A 27,871-nucleotide genomic window follows, 5' to 3' on the forward strand; every position below is an offset into this window, starting at 1 on the left:
TACCCTTCCCTTACTGCTCTATTATCCTCTCCTACAGCCTTTCTACCCCCAGTTACTGCTCTGTTACCGCTCTCTTACTGCTCCATCACCCCTCTTACTGTTCTATTCTATTACCCTCTTACTGCTCTGTTACCCTTATTGTTCTTCTACATCTCTTATTACTCTATTTACAGCTCTATCTCTCTTCTGTGACTGCTCTAATTCCCTCTCACCGCTCTAGTGCCTCCCTGTTGCTGCTTTATTGCCCTCTTGCTGCTCTATTACCCCTCCGCTACCGCTCTATTGCAGACCAGAGGAGCAAAGTGTTTACGCGGAATCATGTAAATTGAGACTGCGCTGAATTTGCATTGTGGATGCTGCTTGTCTAATAAACGCATGTGTGCCTGTGGCGTCAGAAGGCTTCCATTTGCTGTGTTTGTATGCACGCCACCTCAGCTTTTGTGCTGTTTCGTAGGTCCTCATTAAACTAACAGCAGGAGCAAGGTGCCATTTGGGGCAACGTGCATATCATTTACCTCAATCCTAAAGCTGTTATGTGTGGTTGAAAAGGACAATTTTCTTTTTTTTTCTTCTCTTTACTAACTGGTTGTGTAACAACCACCATGCACATGATTTGTGTTTATTTGAAAGTGCTGTTCTTTTTCCAGATAACACACACACACACACACGCACGCACGCACGCACACACACACACACACACACACACACACACACACACACACACACACACACATGCACGCACGCACACAGACATGCCACGCACATACAAAGCACCCAAATTTGTCTAAAAGCTCTTGATATTGCAGCATTTCTGCGTCTCCTTTGGCTTGGCTGTCTCCGTGGCTGCCTGCCTTTTTTAAAGCACCTGACAGCAAAATGAATTAAAAAAGGTTTGCTGACGGAATACATATCAAATCTGCAGAGCGCTTGTGGTGGCCAGAGTGTGGCTCCTGTTGACGCTCTGGATCAATCACATCTTCTCTCTCTCTCCCTCGCTCCCTCTCTCTCTCTCTCTCTCTCTCTCTCTCTCCTTCTCTCCCTCTCTTTTTCTCTCCATATCCCTTTCTCCCTTTTTCGATCTCCCTCTTTCAATCTCCATCTCTCCCTACCTCCGTTTCTCAATCTCCCCCCCCCCTCTCTCTCTCTCTCTCGATCTCCCTCTCCCTCCATCTTTCTCTCCTCTCCCTCTGCAGGTCTAGGAGAGCTCTTGATCACCTGCTTTGTCTGGAGTGAGTCACCTTGCAAATATATGAATAGCAAATGCAGGGAATGTAATCTGCTGGCTGACTGCTACATCCTTCCCATTTGCATAGCTGCCAGCCCCTGTTGTTAAGTACTGCATCTCGGGCCTCTGCTCCCAGAATACGCAATGGCATTCATACACCCCCCCCCCACCTCCTCTCACTCCTCACGCATCACATGTCAGCTGGGCTTTTTTTTTTGTTGTTTTCCTTCTCTCTTTTTGCAATTCTTTCTTTTTTTGGCCAGGGATGGAGTGATGGGAGACAGGGGAGCAGGTGGAGGGCTTTAACAAATGACACGTCTCTCGCTGTCTTGCCCGAATGTGCCACTCCTGCCCGCCCCCGTTGCGGACCCCAGCTTTTTCTCCTTCTCTCCCCCCATCTCTTGCCCCGCCTGCGTCCACCGCATCCCTCTCTCCTCCCTTGGTGCCCCCAAGGCAGACCCTCTGCCACATTGCTATTCAAATCAGTGCGGCAAACAGCCCTTCGCTACCCTTGCCCAAAAACCCAGCCCCCCAGTGCCTTAGTCCCCTGTCCCCCATCCCCCCCGTCCCCCAGTCCAGTCCCCAGTCCCTCAGACCCCCAGTCTCCCATCCCCCCATCCCCCCAGTCCAGTCCCCCAGTCCAGTCCCCAGTTCCTCAGACCCCCAGTCTCCCATCCCCCCATCCCCCCAGTCCCCAGTCCCTCAGACCCCCAGTCTCCCATCCCCCCAGTCCCCCAGTCCAGTCCCCCAGTCCAGTCCCCAGTCCCTCAGACCCCTAACCCCTCCTTCTGGGCTGAAGCAGTATGTCAACGTCTGCTCCGATCTTGTCTATATGGCTGTCATTTCCTTTATGGAGTGTGTACGCGTGGTCTGTGTGTCAGGCACACAGGACTCATTTTTGTGGAGAGATCATTTTCATCACCTGTAATTTCACTTTAGTACACAAAGTTTTGTTTTTAATGTCCTCTCTGAGTCAGAGCTGATAGGTTAAACCGGATTCTTAACTGTAACGTCACCACTCCAGGGTGCGCGGCTGCACCGCGGACGCTGTGACGTGCACTCGTTCTGTGACGGCTTCTCGGGGCCCGACTACAGCTGTGTCCAAAGCATTTTGCTTTGAACTATCTATGATGGCAAGATGAACTCATGTCAGCGGCTGAGACACAGAGATAAGACATCGAGACTGTTAGTGGTGCAGACTGCAGCCATGCACAGGATCAATGCCGATTGCATTGCTTACAGTCCCATTCTCTGCGAATGAAGTGGAGGCCCGTCGGTTGCTTCAGTGTGTCTGCGTTGAGTTATGAGCGCTGAGAGCTTCCCGTGAAGGCAGCCCAGGGCCACTGGGTCCTGGCAGCAGCTCGAGGTTCCCTCGGCTGACTGCAACGGCGGGGAGAAGCCGACGGTGGCAGATGAGAGGGAGAGGGAGGATTAGAATGAGCGAGGGAGAGTTTCTGCAGTAGAGAGAGAGAGAGAGAGAGAGAGAGAGAGAGAGAGAGAGAGTGAGTCATAGAGGAGACAGATATAGTGTTGATGAGAGCGAATGTGAGTGAGTGACAAAGAGAGAGCTAGAAGGAGTGTGTGTGTGTGTGTGTGTGTGTGTGTGTGTGTGTGTGTGTGTGTGTGTGTGTGTGTGTGTAGCACTGAGCCATCATTGTGAAAAAGACCATGTTATTATTGACAGCATCCCCTGGGACTTGGTCTGTAGAGGACCTGTCCCACACGTGACCGTGAGGTATCATTATCTTCACCGCTCCAACGAATCTGCGGCAGGCGGGGAACCGGGCGCATTTAATGGCCTCCGATACTTTCCCCACTCCCTGAAGCCTCTTACAAAACCATTTAAACAGGGTCTATGGATCCCATAGGCCCCCAGCCACTCTGTGGTATTCCAGTAGGACGATGACCAAGGCTATATTCGTACTTCAAGGTCTTCTGGACTTACATCTGCAACGAACTCTATATCCCAGAATGCATCACACCAACTCTGGTATACAGGATGAGTCTAAATGGTGCTTTTGGTGTATGTTTCATTTTTTAAGCTTTTTAATAATTTTTTAACGCTTTCAGATTTCATTTGTATGGACTTTCTTTCTTTCCTGTTGATAAGAATGCAAAGTAAAGAAAAACTACAGGAAGAATTTTTTAAATATTGCTTAATGCAAGGAAAACAAGGCCATATTGATGTATTAACAAGCAATAAATCAACACCCCTTACCAACTCATATCCAGCAAATCTTATTACTGTATATTAATGTCACTTAGTCATGAATGATACTACCAGACGTAAATAAAACTGCACACAGCAAATTAGAGAGGGTGTTAAGAATAAGATTAAGAGAAGAATAAGAAGTGTATACAGTACCTTACAAAAGTATTGAACTGTTTAAAATGTATCAAATTCATCTGGATCACAAATTACAATTACATGGATTGTTCGGTTTTCTTTTCAAGCCAATATGAAAAGTTTCTTTTCCAAGTCCATTATTTGTCCACAAATAAGAACTTGAAAACCAAAAAATGCTGCTTGCATAAATATTTAACCCCTTCAGGCTAATACTTGGTAGAAGTGGCTCGTGCTGCAGTAACAGCTGTAAGTGTGTGTGGGGTACATTTCTACCAGCTTTACACACTGTTTGGGAATGATTCTTCCTGCCATATTTGCTCCAGGTTGGTTGGATGATGCCTGTAATCTGCAGTTTTCAAATCGTGCCTGAGATTCTTGAATGGATTGAGATCTGGACTTTGACTTGGCCACTGTAGAACATTAATCTATTTGTAGTTCAGCCATTCCTGTGTTGCTTTGGCCTTGTGCTTGAGATGACTGTCCTGCTGAAAGGTAGAGGTCCTCCCCTGCTTTAGTGCTGTAGCAGACTGAAGCAGGTTGCAGGGTCTCCCTGTATTTTACTCCATCCATCCATCCATCCATCCATGCATCCATTTTTGTTAATAATATGCCCAGTCCCTGCTGAGGAGAAGCATCTCCACAACATGGTGCTGCCACCCCCACACTTCACTGTTGGTGTTTGTTGAGGAACGGGCAGTGTTAGGTTTGCGCTTCATGTAGCATTTTGAGTTTGGTCCCAGACCCTCAGTTTTTGTCTCATCTGACCTCAGAACCTTATCCCATATTTTAACTGGGCCACTCTGATGCTGTCTGGCAAACTCCAGACATGCTGTGATGTGTTTTTTCTTCAATAATGGATTTTAAGCTCCGCCCCCAAACAGGTTGGTTATGTGTAGAGTTCCTCCTGCCTGGTGTCAGCCGCTGACCTGTAGCTCTTTCAAAGGTTTCCTGTCTTGTGTATGTCTATTATATTATTCATAATTTCCTTAGAATGCTCTTTGGTCTTCATTTTCACAGCATTCCTTCAGGTTCACAGTTTGACCAATAGGATTTGAATTAAGGGACTCTTTTATCCAGAAAAGGTGAACTTTTTAATGAGTCACAGGTAGAGGGTAATTGTATGTCTGTTGTGTTCTCGTTAGGCAACTTTCAACTAAGTGAATCAGGCTCTTCCACAGTTCACTGAAGCAGTATTTTCACTTAGTATTTTTGTCACAAAATATTCTTGTATAAAACTCATATCACTTTCAAATAAATGATTTTTAGGGCCAGTCTTTTAAAATAAAATATGATACAAATATGACAGTACACACACAAAAAAAAGTGTTATCAAAGGGTTATTTGTAACCCAGATCAATCTGGTGACTTAGGGGGGCTTGAAAACTATTGCAAGGTACTACATACGTGGGGAACCAAGGTTAATGTTAACATTTCACTGCTTGGGAATTCATACAGCACTGCCCAAAATAACCAGAGTTTCAGCTGTTCCTTTGCGCCAGTCTGATGACAGCTGGGCTTGATAGAAAATTCATATTTCAGTAAACAGTTTCCTCTGTGACACGTCACCTCGTTTGTGGAAGACATTACTGGGCCAGTCAAACGTCTGAAGAACCAATTTAAGGCAGATTGAATCCTCGGGCCGATGTGAGTCGCTTCCAGCTATGGTAACAGGGGAGCTGGAAGTCTGACCCACTCTGGGATGGACATTGGAAAAATGGATGGAGAAACGAGGCCAAACATGTTTCCTGTTGATGGTGATCGCATCCCTGATCTGAGTCTACCAACTGCATACAAATGAAATGGGATCAAATGGTACCTATCTGAGAAGAAAAAGGGCTTGATGTGGGATCAGCCTTGACCTTTAGGAGCCCAGTGACCATCACTGCATGGACGAGGCCAGGCTGATCCTGAATCAGCACATTGAGATGGCTCACACATTGGTCAGTAAACCTCCGATGCACATTTATTCAGCTAATAGAAAACATTGATTTTTTCCCCTCTTGTTCTGTTTGATAAATCATGGGATGATTCCTTGACCGTGGATGGAAGGTGATTGGTAATTTTTCTGATACTGTCATACACAAAGGAGAGCAAATGATGTTACTAAAACTACTCTCTCCTTCCTGGGTAGCAGAAATTAGGCTTTTTTCAACTCTTCAGTCAAACCTCCCCTGATTATAGTCTCAGTGATGTAGCACCTTATTTCTGAAGGAGCTGATTCGGGCTTCCATACTGAATTTGTGCTCTTTCTAAATACTAAATACTTCCTAAGTAGTATTAAATGAAGTCTTACAGTGTTTGGCTCTAGTTTATCCTGCAACTGGGGCCTGTGCTAATTAATTACTGATACTTTTACAGCACACTTTTAAAAAGTGAAAAATCTAATAATGTTTCATTTGTTCACTGGTCCCTAAAATTGCTATATAATTAAACTTCATTCAAAACAGCAAACACCAGAGATTTCTATTTCAGAATTGCACTAGATATCTGTAGATGTAGCCCAGGTGTTCTCTCTAAAAAAAGGTGTAATGCTAGAGAGGGCGGATGGGACATATCCCCGCCAAATAGTTCCTGCTCACACAACTCATATATGGTGTTAGGTTGGGTGATGTGAGCAGTGTCATCACCCAAAGTTGACATGAAGCCTTTGCCACAAGTATATGTCAGACCCAGGTGGTTTTATATCAGACCCAGACCTTGGTGTTAGTGTACATCAGACCCAGGTGTAAGTGTATATCAGACCCAGGTGTGAGTATATGACAACCCAGGTGTTAGTGTACATCAGACCCAGGTGTGAGTATATGACAACCCAGGTGTTAGTGTACATCAGACCCAAGTGTGAATATATGACACTCAGGTGTTAGTGTATACCAGACGCAGGTGTGAGTATATGACACCTGGGTGTTAGAATATATCAGACCCAGGTGTGAGTATATGACACCCAGGTGTTAGTGTATATCAGACCCAGGTGTGAGTATATGATATCCAGGTGTGAGTATATAACACACAGGTGTGAGTATATCACACCCAGGTGTGAGTATATGACACCCAGGTGTTAGTGTATATCAGACCCAGGTGTGAGTATATGATATCCAGGTGTGAGTATATGACACCCAGGTCTATACAGATCTGTACTTTTGTTCTGATCCTGTATTTGTTGTTAGTATGTCCATGTTACTTGTGAATGGGTACCATTAACCTCGCGTTTACTTACTTCATTTTACACAGAAACACACATATTACACAGACACATTACATATTACAACTCTTTCATGCACATCTATAACACAGTGAATACATATATTAAATAAAAAATTCATTTGCAAAAGAATGAAGTATGATTTTTACTGCGTTATGCAGGTTCTGAAGGTATGATGCTCTATATTGCGGTTTTGATTCTTTCAGCTACTTAAGTGCAAGTAAATACTTTTACAACAGTGATAATTAAAATGTAAGTGCTCTTTAAAACTGATACATAAAACAGTTTATAGAGTCCCACTGTGTTGGGTTCCTGTGCTGCTGCAGCTGGGAATGGCAGGTAGCTGTCCAATCACCCCGGAGACTGAAAAACCCAAACTGATCTGAAAGTGACAGGGTGTACGAATGAATCAGAGCCATGCTGTATAAAAATAAACATTTTTATTTATTGTAAAATCTCGAAAAGTGTTCAAGTTAATCAAACTCTTTGCTTCCATTTTCACCCTCACAATCCATCTTCTACCCTCACAACAGCACCAACACTGCAATACATTCATGAGCTGACTGACTGCTTTACGGCGTGTAATCTGTCTGAAGCCACTGTTTGGTGTAAGTCCCTTAGCAGTTAGCCATGGTAGATGCCTAAGCAGATCTGTTGGCAAGCTTGCTAACTAGCTAGCTAACATTAGCAAAGGATAACTTAATTTACCCATATTTGTAAATGACATAGATTACCAAGATGGTCTGTTTAGGTTTATGAAACATGTCAGTGTAATATAAATACTCCTAGAGACTAGAGACTAAGCGTAACTTAGAGCTGCTTTAACTGACGTTAGCTTCCCTACTGGGAAAACAAACTGTATCTGACACACAAAGTTGTAAATAGAGCAGCATTCTTCAACTGGAGCGTCTCTGCCGTCTCAAAATATAACAGTTACCGACCATTTATATACCGTTTTTAAAGACCATCTCTCAATGTAACCATGACTTGGTGTGATGTTCACTGGCATAGCAACTTTTCATCACTTCCTGTTAATACAAAGTTGTACATTATGTTAATATTTTGTGTACTAACCTGGCAAATGCATATTATTAAGATTAGTATAGATCATGTAGCATTTAGATGAGTATATTGGTATGGTGTAGTATTGGTGTGTAGTACTCAATTGGTACACACCCAGTATAAGCAAGAAACAGTGTGTGTGCACTAGCACAGAGTGTGCACTAACACAGAGTGTGTGCACTAATGCAGAGTGTGCGTACTAATGCAGTATGTGCACTAACGCAGTGTGTGCACTAATGCAGAGTGTACGCTAACGCAGTGTGCGCACTAATGCAGAGTGTGTGCGCTAACAGTGTGCGCAGTAATGCAGTGTGTGCACTAACGCAGTGTGCGCACTAATGCAGTGTGTGTGCTAACGCAGTGTGCGCACTAATGCAGAGTGTGTGCGCTAACGCAGTGTGCGCACTAATGCAGTGTGTGCTCTAACGCAGTGTGCGCACTAATGCAGAGTGTGTGCGCTAACGCAGTGTGCGCACTAATGCAGAGTGTGTGCTCTAACGCAGTGTGCGCACTAATGCAGAGTGTGTGCGCTAACGCAGTGTGCGCACTAATGCAGAGTGTGTGCTCTAACGCAGTGTGCGCACTAATGCAGAGTGTGTGCGCTAACGCAGTGTGCGCACTAATGCAGAGTGTGTGCGCTAACGCAGTGTGTACACTAATGCAGAGTGTGTGCGCTAACGCAGTGTGCGCACTAATGCAGTGTGTGCGCTAACGCAGCGTGTACACTAATGCAGAGTGTGTGCGCTAACGCAGTGTGCGCACTAATGCAGAGTGTGTGCTCTAACGCAGTGTGTGCACTAATGCAGAGTGTGTGCGCTAACGCAGAAGCCCCCGGGTTGTCACTGCAAGGGCGTGACACTCGTCACCTCCGAAGCGGAGCAAACGCACGTGCGTTTGAACACGTGCGTCCCACACGAGAGCTGTGTGAACGCAGATGCTGGTTTGACATTGTTTGTGGTGAATGTGCTGATTGGCGGAATAAGTGAGGCAAAACGGTGCCGCGTTCAGGTTTCTGACTGAACTGGTACCGTTTATGATGAATGTGCACTGCATAAAAGGAAATCTACAACCAAACCCTATTCTGGTTCTACGCTGCAGGCACCGAAACAGCACACAAACAACAACAAACAATGTAAATAAAATTTTACATTTTGAGGATTTTGGTGTTTGTGGGTTTTAAACATTTGTTTATCCGTGACTGGTCCACTGATTTGCATAGAACGTCAAACATTTGCATAGAACATCAAACAATTAAATATAATTCTGTAGAATTATAATCATACGCCATGTTATTTGGCCCTAGAATTAATTAAGGAACAATGGACAGATAGAATTGAAAAAGTCTCTGCTTCTGAGACAATGGTTGTATATACAAATGATTTACTAATTTTTATCAAACTCCTGGTTCATGTTTCTGTGCAGCTGCAGTGTAACCCCTGTGATCCAATCTGTTACAGCGTAACAGGCCCTTAATAATCTAGCTAAAGCGACTGTGGTGAGGAAAAACCTAAAAATAACAGGATGGAACCTTGAGAGGAACCAAGAGTCAGAAGGTGAGCCTATCCTATCCTCCTCTGGCCAACACCGAATGGCAGACTAATGGTGTGTTGTGAATAAAGCTACTTGATAAAACTGTTAACTTATAGGAGTAGCTTATAAGCCTTAAGAAAGGACTATCAACTGTCCTTCAGGGTTCATCTTATATCGGCATCTGAAGAGACAAGAAACACAACGGCATCTCTGTGTGGAGTTGTATATGGATAATAGAGCACAGCAGAGATTCTGGAAGAACTAGTTATAATGACTTAGCTAAAATTGAGAGCCAGAAGGTAGCAGAAACAGGGTAATGCCTGTGGTACAATGCTTTCATGGGTATGTAACACATGTGACATCAACAGCAGCATGACAGCAGAGACAAACATTTTTACTGGATGCGAAAGGTTCTTTGAGAGCAACATTTTCCCACATTTGTCAAAATACATCAGACAGCCTCAGGTAGAAAGTACTAGTTTTCATTGAAAAGGCTGCATTGGAAATTGCATTAAAATTGCACAGCAGGAATCACTTTTGTTCCTGGTGTAATTTCTTTTTGATTTGTGTCTCGAAGTCTTTGCAGAACTGTTTTCCTCTATGTCCTGGTTTTTCCCCCCCGATTTAGCCCACAATACACCTGGCATCAAAAGACCCAAAACCAGCTGAAGAGCTCCCGAATAACTGGATCAATACAGAGTGTCTGATGTTTTCATTAGTTCAGCATCATAAATGAGATTTAGAGAATCCTGTAAAAAGGAACCAGAGTCCCTACCCCTGAACGCTTCTTCGGGCCAGTCGCATAAGTCAGAGTGCCATGATGAGACCCATGATGTCTTGAGCTGCATTTGGAGTAAATCTAGACCTTCTTTACCCACTGCTATACCATGCAGTCTGGATAGGACCTTTTAAAGTGCTAGTTCCCCAACAGTCATCGTGAATGAAGCGGAGCAGCTTTTTAACTCTGTTTTCCTTTTTTTCTTTTCCTTCTGTTTTTGTTATTGAATCTTCACATCCTCGTGTTCTGCATTTTACAGTGGAGAGAAAAATCTGTCTGGTTATTGTACTGCTTTCATTGATTTTGGTTAGTGTCACTGCACCAAACTGTGTGAAAAAAATGAGCTTGATGCTGTTTTGAAATCACAGACAGAATAAGGTATGCATTTTCACTCAGTGGCGATAAAGGATGAATAAACAGGGCATTGATTTAGAGCAATACAGTTTATCTTTACTAAAATCATATTATACTAATAAGAAAGACACTCCCATTAAATTATACTCACTGTCATGGAGGTACTCACTCTCATGGAGGTGTACTGACTCTTGTTGAGGTGTGCTCACTCTCATGGAGGTGTACTCACTCCTATGGAGGTGTACTCACTCTCATGGAGGTGTACTCACTCCTGTTGAGGTGTGCTCACTCTCATGGAGATGTACTCACTCCTATGGAGGTGTACTCACTCCTGTTGAGGTGTACTCACTCTCATGGAGGTGTACTCACTCCTATGGAGGTGTACTCACTCCTGTTGAGGTGTACTCACTCCTATGGAGGTGTACTCACTCCTGTTGAGGTATACTCACTCCTATGGAGGTGTACTCACTCTCATGGATGTGTACTCACTCCTATGGACATACTTCTAGTATTTTTAAAATCTCTGATGTCTATGTAGAAGTTGTGTGATTTACGCACCTATTTACAACCCTATGATTTGGGCCTAGAATGGAACAAGCTGCTATCTTTTTTTTCCCAACCCTTTTTTGGTGGACACATTAATAATTGATGAGCTCTACTCTGATTGGCTGGTTTACAGCGAGGCACCAGGGTGGCTCACACAGAATCAGCAGGTTAAAATGAACCGCCGGCTAACTGTGAGAGGCGACGCATGGAGCATTTGGGCATCCAATCTTATATGTTTGAGCCTGCCTCAGAAGACATGTCCGTTCTCAGACACATCCGGTTGATGGATTGACTAATGTTAGATGTCTTGTCAAATGAGCACTGTTTCCTTTTCAGTGGTGGAGATGCTAATGTCAGCTAGAAGGTGTCAGTTAGCTAGCTATAGGGCTAGACAGAATACAGGTCGCAGTCAGGCCTGTGATGCCATTGAATTCATTGCTGCTCTTTTCACTGAATTTACATCTGAAGGAGGTGACAGCAGAGATTGAGGTACACACTATGTCATTTCAAATATGCCAACATAAAAACATTTTCTTAAACGTTTGGGTTAAACTGGCAGAGAGAACATGGGCCTGTAGATTTAAATCAGTTTAAACATTCAGGGAAGATGAAAGGGAAATGACAATCATAGGTGGGTTATGTATTTAAATGACCGTTATAGGTGAGTTATGTATTTAAATGACCATCATAGGTAGGTTATGTATTTAAATGGCCATCATAGGTTGGTTATGTATGTAAATGACAATTATAGGTGGTTTATGTATTTAAATGATCATCAGAAGTAGGTAATGTATTTAAATGACCATCATAGGTGGGTAATTTATTTAAATGACCAATCTAGGTAGGTTATATATTTACATTCTCAGAGCATATATTAGTAGTCTAGAGTAATTGAGCAACATGGTCTTTTGGGAGGAAGCTCTCATGTTCTGTTCGGTCCTGTTCAGGCTCAGAATACTGATATACGAGAGTCTGTTCCTATAGTTCAGTGAGAGTATGTTATTGTAGTAAAGGGTTATTTACCTTTCGTACAGTGCAGATGTGGTCACTTTGTGTCCACAGGGACATAGAAGATATTTGTGATGTCTGTAATGTACAGTGTATTACTTCTATGTGCAGGTGATGGCTATGGGCAATATGGCTAAGGGTAATACCTCTGTAGTTTTTCCACTGGATGTTGGGTGGAAGCTCGTCTGATGTCTGTGTTGGGAAGAAGCTCTTCTGGTGTGTGTTGGGGGAGGCTCGTCCGGTGTGTGTTAGGAGGAAATCCTTTTCACATTTCCTGAAGGAGGACAGTACAGGAGGACTGAAGGCATGTTCACGTAAATAAGACAAACGTAAAACAAAAGGTGAACAACATCAAAAACAACAAGTGAGGAACTCTAAAATAAGTGGTCAACTGTTATAGAAATGAGAAAACACTATTTTCTATTGAAAAGTGGTGTTCACATGAGCTTCCCCTCAACTCCTCCCCTGGTGATGGGTCTTGTTTTTGTGGTGTGTGTGGTATGTGTGCACGCAAGTGTGTGGAATGTGTATGTATGTGTGTGCTTGTTTGTGTGCTCACGTGTGCGCAGTGTGTGCATGTGGCATGTGTTTGTGGCGTGTATATGCGTACGTGTGTGGAGTGTGTCTGTGTGCCTGCACGTGTGCGGTGTGTGTGCGGTGTGTACGTGGTGTATGTGTGTGTGTGTGTGTGTGCGGTGGCTTGAAGACCCAGGAGTCCATAGTGAGTCAGCAGCTTCATTCAGCATTTTTCTGTAAAATTACCCCCTCGTCCGGACACGGGCAGTGTCCGCTACACCAGCAGATCCCACGTGCCACAGTGGACTCAGCAAAACTCTCCGTTTACTACCACAGCATGCCTTGAATATACCAGCCACATGCAGGGCTGGTAACAGTACATAATATGCATTGTTAGAGGAGAATGTAAATAAATAAATAAACACATTTGACTGCATTGTGTATTGTGCTGCAGTTTCCGTTTCCATTTACAGCATTTAGTGGACGTTCTTGTCCAGAGCACCATCCAAAAGTCTTTATCTGCATGGAGGTTACCCCTGTGATGGTGCACTAGATCTGTGGACACCATCAGCCCCAGAGACAGGGAGTCAGAGAATACACCTGCATGCTAGTATAGGCAAGCTTAGAGACTACATATACTAGGGGCACACTTTATACATTGTAGTATATATACTATATAGTATATAGTATATATAGTGTATAGTGGCAAAAAGTTTCAGACCACTTAAACAGGCATCACGTTCGTCTAGGTTGCAAATGGCACTTTTGATATTTTGTGCTGTCATGTTTTATTTTAGACCGGCCCTCAAAATATATTCACTTTAATTAAAAACCAATTAAATTTAAATTGGTTTTATGTAAGAAAATATTCTTTTGACAAAAAAATATTAATTGTTCGCATATGTACATAGGTATTTAACCCCTGACCTGTGGAAGCTCCGCATTCATGCAGGTGAAAGCTACTGCCCTAACGAGAACACAATAGACTTACAATTAACCTCTGACCTGTGAATAATTAAAAAGTTCACCTTTATATATATAAAAAGAAGTCATAATCCATGTGCCATTTGTCAAACTGCAAATATGAAGAAAATATGGAGCTGCATCTTACCACCGAGGCGCTGTCTAAAGCAGGTCGTCCCTGAAACCCCAGCTCCAGAGGCAGAAGGGCACTCGTGAGGGAAGCCACAGAGGCCAACAGTCACTCTGAAGGAGCTCCAGCGTTCAGTGGCTGAGGCGGCAGTGAAGGTGCACCAGGAAACCACATCGAGAGCTCTGAATACAACCGGCCTGCATGGGAGGGGGGCTAGAAAGAATCCGTTAGCAGAGGAACCGTGTCAAAGCACATCTGGAGTTTGCTAGACAGCATCAGAGTGGCCAAGTTAAAATGTGGGATAAGGTTCTGAGGTCAGATGAGACAAAAACTGAGGGTTTGGGACCAAACTCAAAATGCTACATGAGGCGCAAACCTAACGCTGCCCGTTCCTCAACAAACACCAGCAGTGAAGTGTGGGGGTGGCAGCACCATGTTGTGGAGATGCTTCTCCTCAGCAGGGACTGGGCATCTTATTAACAAAAATGGATGCATGGATGGATGGATGGATGGAGTAAAATACAGGGAGACCCTGCAACCTGCTTCAGTCTGCTACAGCACTAAAGCAGGGGAGGACCTCTACCTTTCAGCAGGACAGTCATCTCAAGCGCAAGGCCAAAGCAACACAGGAATGGCTGAACTACAAATAGATTAATGTTCTACAGTGGCCAAGTCAAAGTCCAGATCTCAATCCATTCAAGAATCTCAGGCACGATTTGAAAACTGCAGATTACAGGCATCATCCAACCAACCTGGAGCAAATATGGCAGGAAGAATCATGTGTGTAAAGCTTGTAGAAACTTATCCCCACACACTTAAAGCTGCTTCTACCAAGTACTAGACTGGATTTTTTTTTTGTGCAAGCAGAATTCTTCAGTTCTGCGGACAAATATGAATTTTGACTTTGAATTTATGAATCTCATGGGGCTTAAGGGGATTTAATACTTTTGCATGGTACTGTGTGTTAAGAATACTAAAGGCAGGATTAGTAATCCGTTACATACCGGCTTTGATGTGATGTTCTGTTACATACCTCCTTTGATGTGATGTTCCATTAAATACCTGGTTTGATGTGATGTTCTATTACATACCTGTTTTGATGACATTCCACAATTAACATGAGCATGTTCATGCATTTTCATGCAACTGCAACAATAACTAATTCATTAATCAATTAAATAAACCACATCGTTTCCCAAATTGCTGTGTAATAACTGGACTGATAACACACACACACTCACACAGACACACACACACACATTTTGTACCTACTTTTCATTCACTCGAGTGTCTCCTCTGGCAGCCCGAATGTTTTACCTGCTGCAACAGTTCATTGATTCCCAGCTCACAGACTGCGGCTTGAACCCACAGATAAATCAGAAGGTGTAGGTGTGTGTGTATGTGTGTGTGTGTGTGTGTGTGTGTGTGTGTGTATGTGTGTGTGAGTGTGTCTAATGAAAGTATTTGGGAAACTGTGCTAATATAGACACAATCCACTCATTTATTTGCTTGTGTAATTGTTTACATTCTAAATTGTTTGCTAAATATCTCAGTGGTGATTTCTAAAAGAATCTATGATTGTTCATATAAATTAAATTGACACAACATGTCCAAAGCATCACACACAGACTTTATTGACTCTGAAATAAATTATCTTCTAAGACCAAGCTAAAAAGGACTAGTGAAAATGACAAACTTGCAAGGATTTGCTTTTTGGTTTAAATGTAGGGCAGTAAGGACCTGGTTTTGGTTTAAATGTAGAGCTGTAAAGACCTGATTTTGGTTTAAATGTGAAGCTGTAAGGACCTAGTTTTGGTTTAAATGTAGAGCTGTAAAGACCTGGTTTTGGTTTAAATGTAGAGCTGTAAAGACCTGGTTTTGGTTTAAATGTAGAGCTGTAAAGACCTGGTTTTGGTTTAAATGTAGAGCTGTAAAGACCTGGATTTCATGTCCCTGTTCACATTGTCGCTGTAGCCTTGGAGGGTTTTTCTCTCACTTATTAATATTTATAAGCTGAACAAAACAGTTTTTCTCTCTCTCTCTCTCTGTCTTTCTTTTTCCCAGCAGATCCTGCTGGTGTCCAGACTCCAGTGTACATAAAAGAGGCACACATCATGTTCACAAAGTGGCATCCATAAACTCCTGAACTTTCTCTAAATGTGTTGTACAGAAATTACTACAAATGGCCAGCTAGAGTATTAAAGGGTATCATCTATGATGCATCTCCACAGTATTTTATGTTTAAAAAAAAAAAGATGTTCAAGGATGAGCTGATGAGGGAGCGGAAAAGGCGGGACTGAAGGACAGCACCGAGGCACTAATCATGGCAGCACCAGATCAACGGAAGCAGGGATGTATAACACCAGACAAGACCCAGAATGCAGACTGTGTAAAGGAGCCTCTGAGACAATCCAGCACCTACTAGCAGGATGAAAGATTCTGGCAAGGAAAACAAAGAGACACAACCAAGTTACAGAGCTCATATACAAAAGGCCTGTGAGTGGGAAACCCCCAAGTCTAAGATCCCGTGGGTCCTCCAGGTCCAGACAGATAAACAATAGTTGTGAACCAACCAGACATTGGGACAGTGGACAAGAGGCAGACAACAGCAGCCCAAGTGATGGATACATTCAAAGGAGGAATATGAGAAGATGCACAAATGCCAGGGACGTAATGAAGAAACAGGGAGAACGTGGAAGGTTAACAGTGGTGACAGAAGGTGTTTGGGGTGGTGACCCTAAGTTGGAGCAGAGGCTGCAACAGATCCGAGGAATGACCACCACAGTGTAGTCCAGTACAGCACAATCCTGGGAAGAGCAAAAATACTGCACTGCACCCTCAAACTCCCAGGGCTCTGGTAGAATTTTATATACGGTATATAGCCATATATACCTGCATATGCTGTAACTAATCTCTGTCGTTACTTTCATGGCAAAATATTTTTGCAGTAAAAGCAAATTTGTTTCTTTTTCTCATGGCCTGTGACACTAACTGCCCATAGCTCCTGCTCTGCGCACTAGGTTGGATCCCAGGCGTGGTCCTCGCGCCCTGTGCCTCTCCGGGTCCCGGTGCTGACCCAGTGGCCTGCACGGTGGGACCATCTGAGCATGTGACGTGTGTTTGTCTGTTTTTAGGTGTGGCGGGAGGGAGGTTTGGCAACGCAGCGGCCGGAAGCGGCCGGGGATTCCCGCTGCAGCCTGTCCTGGTCCTCCTGAATTAATCAGATTTACCGCACTGTCCATATGTCACAACAGCGGGAGGGGCTCTCCACAGGCCTGCCCTTCATCCTGCCAGCCTGATCCTGGAGCAGCCGGCCCTGCTCAAAGCTCCGGCTTGGAACTCAACAGCCAAATCAGCACAACTGATCTGGGATCAGTGCAATGGCCAGCTTTAGCCGGCGCAGTGAAACTTGAGCACCTGGACACGCCGGAGCACCTTGGCCCTCGTGAAGCTCTCTCTCACGACTCCTCCTGGAGCTGTGTGTACGTGTGTGTGTGTGTGTGTGTGTGTGTGTGTGTGTATTGTTTTTGGTCTGAGGAATGTTCTAGATAACTGTGAGAGTCTCTGACTCAGTGGAAAGCTCCTTAGGGAGAAGAACAACGCAAGTTTGTTTGTTTTTTTGTTTTGTTATTCCTGTAATCATGTGCCAACTCACTCTCTTTTGATCCTTAAATCTCTCTTTGTTTTTGAGCTTTACTTTACCTGTTTTTTTTTTGTTGTTGTTTTTTTTTACATCTAGTTGTTTTTTTGTTCTTTTTTGGAGGTGTTTCCATTTCTGAGAGAGCGCTGAGAAAGTCCCAGGCAGCAAAGGTGCATCATGAGGTGGTAGGTTCCCGATGCACCGCGACGCTGTTCGGGTGGCTTCCACTTTCACTTTAGCAAGGTTACTTTTTATGACCTCTGTGCTATTCTACAAATGTTGTGGTGAATAACAGTGGTGCTGCCCAGGAAAAGACACCACTGTCTTTCCTTAATCGTCTTCCTGCTGATAAGTCTTATTTTGTCTCTCTCCTGCTCGCCCAATATCCTTCCAGGTCACCCTCTTTCCTCTTCAGCATTCTTCTGTAAAAGCCCGTGTGCCTGTGTGGGGTTATATAAATGATATTAATCAACTCTGAGTCACAAATTAGGCAAAACATACAGGTGGATCTGTATAATGGTTACCCTGGTGTTGAAATCAAAATGAGAAAGTATCCGCTGGCCTGAATGCATACGTGCATTGGAGTGAAGAACCTTTAAAAAAAATACAGGAAACACAATAAATATAAATATCTCCTTAGGAGCTAAGAATTCTCTGCTGAGTGGGACAGTCTCCCACTCAAAATATTAATTCCTGAAGATATTAGCAGTGTTGTAACAATGTTATTGTCGATTCCGCTGACTTTGCATATGTCCGTTCTCAGACCTAAAGCGAGCTATTCACACTTACATTTGATTCAGTGTAATGGGATTAAAAGAAGCGCGTTTAAATCGGTCACAGCGTACCGTGGTCAAAAAACAAAACAAAAAAAAAACCGTCCATAAGCGGCACCCTCTGATGTCATCGTCAACAATGGCTGCCTCGCTAGACCGTGTGCAACTTACTGTAGGCAGGAACACACGACACGGTGACGCGGCGTGAATAATTTATGCCATGCATGTGCCTGGTGGGGTTCTGTGTCATTTAGACACACGAGATAATCGTTAATGGGCGTCAGAATCTGACAGGGTTCACCGCTGCGTTAAAGGAACATGAGACGCACCTGTTGACGATGTGAATACATAGGAGAAGTTAAAATAAAGGAGAAATAGAAGAAGTTAAAAATAAATAGAAATAAGTAGGAATAAGTAATAAGGGTTCGGTCTTTGGCTGGCCGTAGTTCCTGCATTGGCTGTGCAAGACCTTCTTCCTGCACTACAGGTCAGATGATGGGCTGAGCTGTTGTCTGGACCCCCAGGTCCACGCAGCCCTGTCTGTACGGACTACCTTGTAGGCCATGAAAACCTCGCACACTGGAACTTAAACGGCTGCTTATTGTATAACACAGAGCTTATGAATGAATGAACGGCCCAAATGTTATGAATAAAAGAGTTTTCCCTTTTTATTTTAAGGAATGGATTATGGCTGGCTTGCTGCATAAATTATATTTGACTTCTTATTAAAATGCAAGTTGTCCGCATAAAATCTAGAAAATGAATTTTCAAAAAAAAAAAAAAAAAAAGCATTTAAAAATAAAACCACACCACTGTATGTTTAGCAATCAATCCATCAAACTATGTCAGGTGACATAGTACGTGTGATCATCACCGCTAACGCTTGGCTGCCTTTCTACATTCGGCGGCACACGCGGCTTTATAATGAACCGAGGATAACCCCAAATGACGTAGACGTATGGATAATATGCAATAACGCCGCGTGGCCGCTCCGCGTTTAGAAGCTCCGTTAGACGCTGGGGGCAGTTCGCCTGAATCAAGGATGAGAGGCTTTGTGGACCCGCGCCACGCTGACCACCCTGCCGCTCTGTCGTCTCATCGCAAACTCTTGTGCACCCTCTGGTGCTTGGTCGTCTCCAAAACTTCTTTGTGCTGCCTGCTTTGCAGATTGTCTTCCTTGTCTCTGTGGTTGCTCATTATTCAGAGACAGACGGATCTCAGGTCATCTGCAGCTGCAGCGGAGGAGAAGCAGGAAAGATGGCGATCGTCCACTAGACCGGGCACGCGCAGGAGATCCGGGGCAACTTTTGAGAAGCTCGCTTTTCAGGACACGGCCGTGAGTAAAAAAAAAAACCCAAAACAACAAAAACCACTAATCCCCCCCTCCCAAAAAAACGTCAGGAGCGTTGCCTGGCGCGCGATCCGCGATAACGTCGTTGCGTGGTGGCAGACGGAGTACATTGGGAGAGCGCCTCGTGCATGACCTGGAAAGAGCTTTTCTTCGTCTGAGCTTAGTTTAAGACCGGCGCTGGAGACTTTGGTGGAGCACGGACGGGCGATGGCTCCAAACTGGCACCCAAATATTCAAAGTCAACCCGCTCCGACTCTTCCAACCTGCTATTTATAACCAGCTGGCTGTCTACCGATGCGTGTTTTTGTAGGTGAGCGGGCTAGCTGGGAGTCGGCGGCGGAACCCGTCGGAGGTGTTGAGTTAGGTCGATCCGGTTCTTCGGAGAGATAAATGTGGCCGCCGTGTGCAGGGATTTCTCGCGTCGAGTCCCCTCGCTTGCTGTTCGCTCGCTTGGAGAAGAAGGAGAAGAAGGAGAAGAAGCCATTGCACGGATCGCCGTTTCTCCTAGCGCGAGAGCTACGGGAACCGAGCGTCCATTAGCGACAGTCTGGCTGGCACTGCCGTTGGTGCACGTCCAGACACCCGGCTATAAAAAACGCCGTAGCTCCCGTTCCCGAAGGCGACCTTTCGCTCAATTAAAACCCGATCTGCTGGATTTTGAAAGCACGCTTCCTCACGCGAGTGGAGGTGTCTTCAGTGGTGGAAGGGAGCAGCACGTTATTTCTGGTTATGCACTTTATATTCTTTCCACCTCCACGCCGTGTTTTTGTGTGTGTGTGTGTGTGTGTGTGTGTGTGTGTGTGTGTGTGTGTGTGTGCGTGTGCGTGCGTGCGTGCCTGCGCGCGCTGTCAGTGCTCTGAAGTCAGGTATGTCATTGTAGGCTTCTCCATAAAATGGAGGAAGGCAGATGAGTCTCACAGGAGAGAAGGAGCGAGGCAGGAGCCGTCCTCGCGCTGCAGAACAAAGGTTGACTTTCTTCTGGCGCAGCTGTAGCCTACGTGTGGTGGCGACTCTAATGGACCAGGAACCTTTGCGAGATAGAAAAAGGAATATATTTTTTTTTTACCTTCTCATTACACTTTTTGTGAGCAAATCAAGGTTAGGCGGAACTCTTTTTCTAAACTAGAAATGAGCCTGTAACTCTTTTATCCACATTTGTACTTTTTTTGTAGTTTCTCGTGTTTTTGTTCCAGTGTCCTGGGCTTTTTTTTGTTTGTTCCGGGGTGTACTGGGAGGCACTGGGGCAGGGGATGAAAGCACTGGCAGTGGTGTTGTGAAAAGGGGAAGTGGATGAGATGGGAATGTTAATGCTGTCTAATGTAGGGATTAGTCCGCACAGCGTTGATGTTCTCCACAGTGGTCTTCACACATCGCGCAGGAGAGCAACTCTCGGCAGAAGTTTGAAAGTTCTCTGCGTGAAGGGGCCTGTGTCGAGGCATTTTTAACTCGCCGGGTGGTTTGTTGTGAGGGCTTGTCCAACACGCGTTAGAGCTACGCCTTTCCACCGACTGGGTTGATGATTTAGACTTGGAAGGTGACGCGCCATGCTGTGTTCACACACGGTTCAGATTTTAGCATGTGGCACATCTTTCCTGGACTTGCACCTGCATGCTCTCCTAAACTCATTACTTTGCATTAAAGAGGAAATGAGAAATTAAAAAAAAAAAAATTATTACTGTAAATAGCTGAGGGTGTGTGATTTATTGATTTAAAAGAAACTACAGTACATAATGGGTCAACGGCGACATGGCTTTACCACAGAACTGCTCTCAGGTTGTTCACCTATCATCTCATTCCATCAAAAAACCTGAAAATCTCTTCTGGCACATAACATTTTGGCTGTGTGTGCGCGTGTGTTCGTAAGTAAGAGGTGCTTTCCTCAGTCTTCAGTACTGTATGCTTGTTACCGCAGTAACTCTGGCCACTGTAGACTCCTGCTGACAGGCTCTGTGGGATATGCTGGGCTTTCTCTCCCTGCTACACATTTACCTCCAGCACAGACTCAAAATGGTGGCATGAGTCCTGGGTCTAAGTCCAGCAGCCTCTCACATCAGGGTGACCGTGGAGGCACAGCTCACGGTTCGCTAATTCCAGTCTGTTAGGGCACCTTCGGCTCTGCCGAGTCTAGGGTTCGGCCTGTTTCGGGTCTAAGGTCGTTTAGGACTTCAGTATCTAAGGTGGCCTGGGTTCCTGTTGAAGGACACAGTGAGTGTTTGTGTTTTTATCTCTTGCCCTTTAGCTTTGGTTTTGCAACTTGCCAATCCAGTTTGAACATGTTCTGCTGCTGTGCTGCTGTTCCATTGTGTGCTGAGCTCCTGAAGTTTTCAGTGTCAGTAGCAACTTCTGAAATCTCTCTTTCTCTCTCTGTTTAAGGCGGCCATGTATGAATTAGTCAAATATCTCTGATGATATGGCCGTATTAACAGAGTCATGTCTTTGATCCCTTTGTGCGCCTGACCTGGAAAAGCTAAAAGCCCCCTTATGCAAGTGTGGAGTGTTCAGTGTCAGCCCCGGGGTCATGTTTGCCTCTGACCCACTTATGCTGGGCTCTTCAGGAGCCCAGGGAGATACAACCCATGCTGGAAACTTTTTGTTTTTCTAATTCAAGATTGACCTTTTTGTCGGTTAATTTAAACTTCGGACCATATGCTTGACAAAGCAGTTAAACTTTCTCTCTCTATTGGCTTTTTTAAAATACTTGTTTAAGTGTAGTTGATAGGAGCTACCTGTGTACTGAATATAACTGCATTACTCATGTACTGAATGCAACTGCATTACCTGCAATGACTCTTTAACTTCAGTGTATCTGTTGTAGCCTATATAAATGTCAATAATGCTTTCAGTGGTTCTAACATAGTCCTAATGCAGTCAAAGTTATGTCAGGCTTTGGTAGCAGACTACATGGGGTCAAAGTTCACTTGATGCACTTGACCTCTTGACCCTTTGTGGGTAATTGTGAACCTTCTAAAGCATGACAGGGTTGTGGGGTGTTTTTTCTTTTTTTTTTTATCTCTCCATTGTGACAGACAAAGAAAGCAAACAGCAGGAATACAACAGTTGTCCTTTTGTGTGTGTTGAGATTATGGTCTTAGCGGGAGAGCAGCACCCCACGAGCAGGGCGGTCCAAACGTCTGCACGTCTGAGCCGTTCCGGTGTCATCACCGGCAGCCCCGCGCGCTCCGGCTAACCGCTTTAAGCTTCTGCTTGCTCTTTTTGAGGTCTGATCACTGAATGTAGAGCCTGATTACGTGTGTGTGTGTGTGTGTGTGTCTGTGTGTGTTATTTGGGTTTTATTTAGAGCCTGCAAATGTGTGACTCTTGGCTGTGGTGGTGATATGTTAGCACTGGGCTGCCACCTTTTGACTCAGAAAAGCCCAGAACACTGCTAAACAAACAAACAAACAAACATAGATAAGTAAATAAATATTAGTATTGCCCATCATGCAGCAGACCTATTTGATAGGCAAGAAAGGTTTATTTATGGAGCACATTTCATACACAAGGCCATTCTAGGTGTTTGCAAACAACAAACAATTATAAAACACAACTGCTTATTTAAATAGGTACATGTAATTAAAAAATTCTAAAATTGGAATTGAAATAAATACAAATAAATGTATAAAGTTCATAAAACAAAGTATGACAAATAACAGAGCCATGAGTCTTGACTCTGGCTGTTGTATTGCAGGTGGTATTAATGTTAGCCAGAGACTAGAGTCCTGGTAATACCACCACCCTGCGCTGGATAGAGACTCGGCGAGTCCTGGCGAAGGGCACGGGTAACGTGAAACGTGAAACGGGCAGGGTCACGCCACAGCCAATGAAGCACCCGCACCAAGCGTCACACGGATGCATATTTCACCGCCGTGCTCCCAGCAGCAAACACCAGGCGTCAGCTGTTCCATAGTAACAGATCTAATGGTAAATGGGAAATAAACATGGGTCTTGGGGAAGAACAATACGTTCTCCGGGACGGACGATTGAAAACGAGGACGTCGAAGGGGACGCCATGACAGATGGTAACTCTTCAATAGCATGTGCCTACTAATTGTTCACACTGTAAACAGCTAGAGACTTATTTATAGTCTCTTGGATTACAATAGGAGGTAATTCCCCAAAGCAGCAGTACTGGAGGAGTTCAACACTTTCATTTTCAGTGCACTAGCAGACGCGCCAGTGTTTTGCGTGGTATCGCGCCTTTTGTCTTTTTAGCGCTGGTTTAGAAGGTCTGGATTCATCTTCCTTTAGCGGTTTGATGGGGATCCCGAGCAGCACCGCGTCTCTGGAGGCTGCGCTCGGCCGTTTTGCAATTTTGATTTTATGTTCCTTTAATGCGGAATTAAAGCACAAATCAAGACATTTTAGAACTAAATCGGACACAGATTAATTGGTATCAGCCTGTTAAACTGAAACTAGCCTCGACGGTGAAATTGGGCTTAACTCCAGGCCACATAACGAGTGCCGAGAGTGGAAGAGCAAACATGCGAACAGCAGAAGCCTGACGCGACTTCCTCCGCTGGCCTAGAGGGAGAAACTGGGGGGAAAAACCTCGTTCCTCTCCTGTTCTTTTGTTGTTCCTCTCTGCGCTTGAAACCCAAACACGTTATCCGTGACCTTTTAGTCAGAAGTGTCACGGAAAACCTTCAGCTGCCGTATCTCCATAATGAAAACCTTGAACTGCCGTATCTCCATAATGGCTCTTGGCGGGAACACCAGACCAGGTGCCTACAGAGGCTCATAGGGACACCGGAGTCAGCAGGGGCATAGTTCCTGATATGTGTGTGTGTGTGTGTGTGTGTGTGTGTGTGGGAGTGGGAGTGTGTGTGTTGGTGGGTGGGGGGGGTGTTTCGGAATGTGATGTGAAGATTTAATTTGAATAATTCTGGATGGAAAACAGACAGATGGTGGCTTTAATAGGCAGAGGCAATCAGAGAGTGCTGAAAGCAGTGGCGTGGCATGTTCAGGGTGATATTCAGGGCGATGTTCGGGGTGATGTTAATTGAAGTTGTCTCTGTGTGTCTTTTGCTTTTTTTCCCCTGTCTGCGAGTATATCTTTAAACACACTGATGGGCGTTATTATTGTAAGAAAATCTGGGTTATGATTTATTTATTTTTATTTTTTTTAGCCATAGCGAGATGCTTCGTGGGGTCTTTCTGAGACGAACGGCTGGAAGGTGGACTCGCCTTTGTTGTTAAGATGAGATGACGGACCTCCATTTTGATGCGGGAGGGTCGGGGGTTTGTGGGGGGGGGGGATACGTGAAGTGTGCGGCAAAATGGACCACTCGGTCCAGACAGGACGCAGGAGGAAGCTAGAGACCGTGGAGCCAAGCTCACAACAAACTGAAGCCCAGATCTCCCTGCTTGGGCAGGAGCGAGGGAGAGGGAGGAAGAAAGAGAAGGGAAGAGGACAGAGAGGGGAGAGAGATGGAGGAAGAGAGGGTAAAATATACAAAAGCCAATCGAAATGGACCAGTGGCTTCTTTCTTGACATGATGCATTGGCTCCCAGGGAATCTTCCTCATCCAAACCAGGCTCCGGTTCTGCACGTGCTCAGTGGAGAGGCGGGGTCGTCTGCGCGGCTGCATGTGGAGAGGTGGGGTCGTCTGCACGTGCTCAGTGAAGCGGTAGTGGTCTGCACGTGCTCAATAGAGAGGCGGGGTTTGCGCGTTCTCAGTGAAGCGGAGTGGTCTGCACGTGCTCAGTGGAGAGGCGGGGTCTGCACGTGCTCAGTGAAGCGGAGTGGTCTGCACATGCTCAGTGGAGAGGTGGGGTTTGCACGTGCTCAGTGGAGATGCAGGCAGTCTGAATACTACACCCTTGGATATCGCACTCCTGTGGTGGCTATTTTAGAAATCTCTGCCAGCCTTTGAAAGTTACGCAACTTCTTAATCGACTAAGCAAACAGCCTGTTAATTCTACATGACACACTTGTGATTGTACACCGAGCGAGTTTTTATGGATCATCTAATTGGTACGCCGTGCACTGCTAGACCAGGCTAATTGATTTGCATTAACACAAGTAGGAGGGATGTGCTGATCTGATTAACGCAGTTTTGCTGAATGGTTAATTATTGTGGATCATTACCTTCTGCTGAGAACTTTTCCACCGCTGTTTTGTTTGGGAGTTTTCCTTCCTACTGCACACCCGGATGTGTATGCGGAGATGCACGGCGGAGACACACACAGAGACTCCTGTACACACAGAATAAATCTGAGAATATTACGATTTTGTCATTTCTCAGATGTAATTTCCATGTAATTTTGAAGAACTTAAAAGTAATTTAACTGCGTAATTTAACTTAAAAGACAAAATGCTACTGGTGGTGTGACTGTATACACACACACACACACACTCTGCCACCTTCTCAGATCTTTAGGTGTCTTTCTAAGTGTTATCTCGAGACACATGACTGTAGTGGAAGTCCCCCCCCCACACACCACACAGTCCCCCAGGGGATCCAGAGATAGGAAGTGACAGTGCACTGGCTGTTACCACTTCTGACCACAGAGTAGATTTCATAGGAGCTCATCCTGCCTCTGTGAACACTGCTTCTTTTACACACATGCTACTTTCATTTTACCAGAATCTGGAGTAGACCCATTCATGTCGTTTTAGAAGTGTTTGTTTGGTTATTATTTTTAGTCATCATAACAGTGCCCTTTTTAACCCTCACGGGCTCTGGGTTAGAGTTAGGGCTCTGTGAGTCTGAGTGCTCGGGTTAGTTAGGTTAGGGTTGGCACTCTGTGAGTCTGAGTGCTCGGGTTAGTTAGGTTAGGGTTAGCGCCCTGTGAGTCTGAGTGCTTGGGTTAGTTAGGTTAGGGTTAGCGCTCTGTGAGTCTGAGTGCTCGGGTTAGTTAGGTTACGGTTGGCGCTCTGTGAGTCTGAGTGCTCGGGTTAGTTAGGTTACGGTTGGCGCTTTGTGAGTCTGAGTGCTCGGGTTAGTTAGGTTACGGTTGGCACTCTAACCCGAGCACTCAGACTCACAGTTAGGTTAGGGTTAGCGCTCTGAGTCTGAGTGCTTGATGTACATTAAGCTGTTGTCTGAGAATATGGTGTGGTTTTGGTTTTGTTTTTGTTATTTTTTTTGTTTTGTTGCTGTTGTCTGACATCTGTGTGTGTGTGTGTGTGTGTGTGTGTAGGGGGGTTTAGCTGTTGTCTGAGGAGGTGTGTGTATGTGTGTGTGTTGGGGTTTTTTTTGGGGGGGGGGGGGGTATTTTTTTTTGCTGCAGGCGATCTTCAGTGTCGTTTTTCCCCAGCTGCTCAGAGCTGCTCCAGAGCCCCTACCCACACAGCCAGATCCATTATGAGCAGAGACGCCTCGCATTGGACATGCTACTGCTGACACGTGCAAAATACTGACGCATCTATAACATATCCTGCTTCTTTTGAGTCCCCTGGATATTCATGCGGATGCCGGCTTCATGGGCCTTTTTCCCGGGATATCAGAGGTTCCCCTCATACGATTTCTTTGTCCCTCACAGCTATCAGTGAATCTGTAAGACGCTTAGACATCTACACTGGTCCTCTTTCTCTGAAACACTAAAAACAAACCACTGTGTGCAGAATTCCTGTAGCTGTGCCACTGTGAATGGAAAAACCCATGTGTGTGTGTGCGGAGAGGCCTATGAAAAACCCGTGTGTGTGTGTGTGTGTGTGTGTGTGAGAGAGAGAAGAAGCCTATGCAGCAGAGGCCCTGAGCATGGCTAGGACAAGGCTCTCTTTCACAGGGAGAACAGCCAGGCCAGAGTAGAGCTCTAATGGGGGGGACAGCCCCAATAGTGGAGAGCTCCACTGGGGGCGAGCTCCACTGGGGGGAGAGCTCCACTGGGGGGAGAGCTCCAGTGAGGGGAGAGCTCCAGGTCCTTCCCCTGGAGCTGCTGCCTGGCTGTGTTGCTTGTGTCCAAGGCTGATTAAACATTGAAGAAGCTAGAAGCTCAGGCCTCACTGCCAAGTTAATATTAATGGATCACTCTCATCTTTCCATCTCATGTTGGTGTAGGAGCAAAACCTCTCACCTCTGACAAAAAGAAGGAAAGATATAAAGAAAACGCAAGGGCAGGATGTCAGAGGTTGTAGAATAGTGGTTCTCCGTTAACTCCGGGCTGTGCTCTCTGGCCGTGGAGAAGGGGAAGCTTATATCCTGCTGCACGCTCTAGCCCAGCTAATTCCAAGGTCATTTCCACAAAGGATCCACCATAACATCTGTACCCTAGTCTAAGATTGGATTAATCTGGTCTATTTCCAGAGTGAAATGTTGTTGTTCCTTTTCTGACAATCCGGCTACAGTTCCCCCCTCCGCCACTAGGGTGGAGGCTGAGTCGGTCAGGCAGAGACGATCGAGGCTGCAGGTCGTTTGGAAGCCTGCAAGACCAGCGTGTGACTTCACCCGCATGCTGTAACTCTAGTATCTGCAGTGTCAGGATTGCAGAGGGAGGCCGGCCTTCG

General features: G+C 45.1%; 1 protein-coding gene, 1 long non-coding RNA gene and 1 pseudogene across 2 annotated transcripts in view; 2 read left to right on the plus strand and 1 right to left on the minus strand.

Annotated features, from left to right (window-relative positions):
• Nucleotides 1-27,871, plus strand: part of LOC118240651 — a 659,061-nt pseudogene that overhangs the window by 242,780 nt on the left and 388,410 nt on the right.
• Nucleotides 15,137-18,150, minus strand: LOC118240584. The gene is made up of 2 exons (XR_004775497.1): nt 17,823-18,150; nt 15,137-17,738 (listed from the first exon to the last, which is right to left on the minus strand). It is a non-coding gene; the product is annotated as an uncharacterized LOC118240584 (long non-coding RNA).
• The window catches only part of znf462 (zinc finger protein 462), a 48,151-nt gene continuing 38,476 nt past the window's right edge, over nt 18,197-27,871 (plus strand). Inside the window, exon 1 of the mRNA XM_035521481.1 lies at nt 18,197-19,407. The gene's annotated coding sequence lies outside the window, so the exon portion shown is untranslated. The remainder of the gene's footprint in view (nt 19,408-27,871) is intronic.

The sequence above is a fragment of the Electrophorus electricus genome, chromosome 22 (genome assembly GCF_013358815.1).
Source record: "Electrophorus electricus isolate fEleEle1 chromosome 22, fEleEle1.pri, whole genome shotgun sequence".
In the NCBI taxonomy this organism is placed as follows: domain Eukaryota; kingdom Metazoa; phylum Chordata; class Actinopteri; order Gymnotiformes; family Gymnotidae; genus Electrophorus; species Electrophorus electricus.